Here is a 5,323-nt window from a genome sequence, read left to right on the forward strand (position 1 = left end):
TCCGGAGTCCAGTAGCACACGACACTTATGCGCCACTCCGTTGGAATCATACACCATCACGATAGCTGTCGCCAAAAAAATCTGCTTCGGTTTGCATTGGCTCGATTGAAATTGTGCACTTTACTGCACTTAGTGGATGAGAGGAACTCATTGTCTGCTCTGCCGCAAGTGGCTGAAGGGTTTCACCTGCAATTGGCTTCTTTTCTTCCGGATGCATCAGTGCATGTTTCTTCGAGCAAGTTGGACACGTCTTACCGCTCTTGCAGGCTACCGTTCGATGTCCTCGTATCAGGCAGCTGGAGCATAATCCCAGCTACTTTGTTTGCGCATACCGCTCGTCAACATTCAATTTTTTGAACGCTCCGCATGCATCGACCGAATGAGCACGTCTTACTGGTAACGGTAAATGGCTGGGTCTTCATCGGAACGATGTTACTCTTGATTGGCATGACATTTTGCTTACACCACTCCAGAACATGACAATCCTTTGAAGGAATGCAATCGTGTCCTTAAACACAACTTACCGTGTTTACAAGATGCCTCCTAGCTCTTCGGGTACTCGGATCTAACTTTGACGCGAGTAACGTGATAACGATGGCTTCAAACATCTTGTCCATCTTGAGCTTGTGGAGCTCCAAGGACTCCAAACGCTTCGTACAGTCGTCGATCAACATGCGCGATTCCACTAACGACTCCTTGGCCATCTGCTTCATGTTCAGCAATCTTATCATGTGACCATGAATCACCATCGAGAGTTTTTCGTAGCGTTCAACCAGAATTCTCCATGCACCGTCGTAGTTGTTGTCGTTGAGGGTCTGCTCATCGATTGCCCCAAGGGGTGGATCACTCCTGATGCATCGAAATATTTGCATGCATTCAAATGCATTTAAATGCACACTCGATAGATTTACAATTCATGGCTTGCTCAAACGTTTGATTGTTGTTTTTGTCGAAGTGTCAAACTCAGTTTTTGCATTAACTTTCGAAGAGTTGCGCTACCTCATCTAAAAACGGTCAACCCGGTACCAAAAGGGACTGGAAACATTATTCATTGAAGTGCCGGGTTCGATATTTAAATAACGGCTTAACAAAAAAAGCGTTAAATCTATACGTGGTCGTTAAACTGATGGCAAGATGGATATGGAGATGGATATGGAGATGGATATGGATGGAGATGCTACGGAAAAGCGTGAAATTAGTGACATTGTAAAGATGGAATGTTGGCATATTCAAAGAATAAAATCTATCCGATATGATTAATGATTGTTTTGTCTGTCATAGCTGCTATTTCACTGACATCAGGTCTAGGAAGGAGTATATCTGGAAGTAGATATGCGTTTTATGACCTAAAGATTCTATAAAGTTGTCTCTCACGGATCTGATGATAGGCTGTCCAATTGCTGTCATATATGAACAGTTTCAGCAACATATTAAATAACTACGTGAACATTTTCATATGAATAAGCCAAATGAATATTTGTGGTATTTCCAAGACAAAATATCCGGAAGCAATTTGGAAATAAGAATGACCAAACGTCGATATATTTATCAAGTCTAGAGTTAATTGTATTGTACCTGTCCGTAAGGGACATTGAACGAAATAAATAAGTTATTTAGACCAATAATTTTCAAGGGTTTTGTTGTTCCTTCCGCCTAGATTTGTATTTAAGAATGGGAAGCTTACAGGCGCTACAGAATGTGGGTTTCCCGGGGAGAAGGTTCCTACTACTCCTGATTACAAACATCACTGAATCTGCAGGGACATGGGACGATGGATTTTTGTTAAGAAATCAAACCTAGATGATTTTTGCCTTATGGATCCATAAGCGGCATTTCAAATGAAACTTAATATATTTCCGCTCTAAAGCAGAAAACGAAACGTATAAAATATGTTGTTAATTTTAGAATATCAGTCAATATAAACTACGAAAAGTTTAGTTGAACTCTCAGCGTTGCGCCTTTCACAATAAACAATGACACGTTGCTATAGCCCGGCACGATAGTACGGGCCAGTGCTAAGCTGATGTAAATGTAGAAAAAAATGCATTTGATGCAAATCGATGTACATTCGATGCACATTGAAGAAGTGATCCACCCCTTGGATTGCCCCCTTTGTATATCCGACCAACGCCTTATCCAAATAATGGAGTTTAGTCGCCGTGGAATCCTGGGTCGAAAATCTCGACTTGAACCATTGTGACAATGCTTGTATTTGTCGACGAATATCGGTAATGGTCGGCAACGATGGTGGCATTATATACGGCACGACAATTTTGCGGCACGCCACTGGATCCAGCACGATCTCCAATTGCCACTGCATTGCATTTAAATTGCACAGAAAGTAGCTACTTCTCTCTCTCCAACGCTGCCTCATTCGCAATGGCTTTCTCGATATCTTCGTGGAGCTGTATAAATTCACAACAGGGGGGAGAAATGAGCCAATAATTTGCTATCCAACATTGATTCCAGTGTCGTCCAGTGTCTTTGTTTTGATTCTTTTGGGACTGACAAAACATGATTTTTTTGGATAGGAGACATGAACAATACCTCAAGGCCCAAACGCAATGATAGCGGAACGGCAACGGAATGCGGAACCGGTTCGCCAGTATGAATCACACCATCTCGACTGAGCTGACAACGGATGAAATTGAACCAACACTGAATCGACAAGCTTGTTGTATTTCACGCTGGCGAACCGGTTCCGCATTCCGTTGCCGTTCCGCTACCATTGCGTTTGGGCCTTCACTGATGGGGCCCAGATAGCCGTAGCGGTAAACGCGCGGCTATTCAGCATGACTAAGCTGAGGGTCGTGGGTTCGAATCAAAAATGGTCAAATTAAACATGTTATGAATATTTACCAATGTATTGTTCAATTTCAATTTCATATCCAAATGAACGAACTTTTCTCTTCTCACTACTAATACAGGACCTTACAACACTTGAACATTTTTGTTTGCGTGGCATTCCATTTTTTTCATATCTTCCTCCGATTTCACTTCCTTAAGGCCCAAACGTAATGATAGCGGAACGGCAACGGAAAGCGGAACCGGTTCGCCAGCATGAACTACAACAAGCTTGTCGACTCAGCGTTGATTCAATTTCATTCGTTGTCAGCTCAGTCGAAATGGTGTGATTCATGCTGGCGAACCGGTTCCGCATTCCGTTGCCGTTCCGCTATCATTGCGTTTGGGCCTTTAGGATGCTTGCGAAGTGCCTGCTTCATGATGGCCCGGTACTTTTCAATTGGTCGCATTGCCGGTGCGTTCGGAGGGTTGAGATGCTTCGGCACGAAATTGACCTCCTTAGCCTTGTTCCACTCCAACACTTCTTTTGTAATATACCAATCCAGTTGCCTGCGTAGTAGTGCAATGTTGGCACAATTTTCTTTGTTTGCTGTGAGAACTAAACAACATTGCTTTTGTTTACTGTGAGAATCCAAATATAAAAGAATTGCTGAAAATCAACCACTTCCTTGTTGGCCTGCCGTTGGCCGAAAGCTCAATAACGTCAAACAAACATCGATTCGTTTTCATTCTGATCATCTTGTAGCCTCCGAAGAGGAAGTAGACGCTTTTGGAGGCATTCCTTTACACCTGCCTAATGATCGTTCCAGTTGTCATAAATGGGGTGCACCGCTTTTTTTAAGGCACTCCGTGCTCGCGGCCACTATTGTGCCGAAGAATCAGTTTATCTGTATCTTCCTTACCGATGCAGTTCTATTTTTAACTAATCTTTATTTACATCTGCTTTCACTCTCTTCTGCTCTTTTGCTCTCACACCGAGCAGGTAGGAGAGTGCTCTGCTGTTGGTCCAATCGATTTCCATAAGCCATAGTCCAATGCTCTTGCGGTGGTTCGTTTTGCCGTGTTTTTGAGTCGTTTGAGGCTAGCTGCCTGTGAAGTGGGTCAGTTTGTCTCAGTCACCATCTGATACTGACGGAGGATGGATGTGCTCCCCTAAGCACGGTCCTCCGTGCGGTGTCTTCTGGTGGCTGGACGGGTTATTTTTTTTTGGAGGGGCTGGGAATAGAATCCATGACCTTCCGCTTATGAAGCGAAAGCGTAACCTCAAGGCTACAGACCCCCCTAAGGGGTGCACCGCTTCCCACACGAGCAAATTGCTTGCCAATATAACATAAACTGGAGCAGGGATGGGAAAAGTACTGTAGCCAACATATACCACCTCTACATTTACATGTTTCCATGTTGACCATCAAAATCCAAAACAAACTTCGAGATAAACCAGCCTAGGGCTGAAAATCTCTTAAATAAAGACAATAATAATAATAATAATAATAACAAAACAAACCATGACCGTTCAAATCAAAAAAATGTCACGGCTCTTCAAAACTGTAATCTTTTTCTTCCCAACGTTTTTTCAAACCCGCATGCGAAATGACTCGAGCACAGTGGTGACACGATTTTTCCGATTTTCAGGGTTTCGTTTTTTTACTCGATAAAGGCAGCATGAAATTGAACTTGTTTATATGTATCGCAACGGAATGATTGTGCTCTTGCTGTTAGCGCTAATAGATTTCAATTAGTTGAAAACACAAGCGAAATATTAGCGATTGAATTATTTAACATTATTTTAAATCATTCACCTCGGGATGGCTTCCCGAAAACGATCATAGTGGAGAGACAAACACATTCAAGCAGTGTGTTAACCGTTGGCAGCGCAACGTGTGATGGTATTGATGCTGCTGCTGCTTTGTGGTTTGGTTGAATGGCAGAATCGATGAACTGTGCTAAATTGTGGTCACAGTTCCCAAGCCTGAACTGGAGCCTCGGAAGCTACCGGAAGTCTGCTTTTACATACGTCTCATTATCCATAACGAGGCAATCTTGTTTCGTCAACATCTGGGTGTAGAGCTTCCGTGCACGTGTTTTACCTACCGTATTCTGCCGTTCATCGCGATTAGGCGTCTTTTGGATTTTGTACGTACGTAACGTGAAGGACTACGTTTTTTTCGCATCTTGCACGAGTGTTTTGGATGGATTTCGCATCTTGCACGAAAGTTTTGGAAGGATTCAGTTTCTTCGCTACATCTTGAACTGAACTGTTGGGATTCTTGAAAGCTTTAACTACCCGTTTGTGATCCATAACACTATACGGAGATCCATTTTTTCCACTTTTTTTCTTTCCGATCGATGGTCAAACGTTCAAAGTTTTTTGGCCGTAAACTCAAGCGTTTGGTACTAAAATTTAGACATGGCTTTATGACTCCAAAGCTGCATTTTAAATTATTCTTTTTTTGCTGGGCGTGGGATTAAGGATTTTTTTCTTTTAGTTCTAACAAATTTTAAATACAACTTCAAAAAA

Source organism: Aedes aegypti, chromosome 1, assembly GCF_002204515.2.
Source record: "Aedes aegypti strain LVP_AGWG chromosome 1, AaegL5.0 Primary Assembly, whole genome shotgun sequence".
Lineage (NCBI taxonomy): Eukaryota > Metazoa > Arthropoda > Insecta > Diptera > Culicidae > Aedes > Aedes aegypti.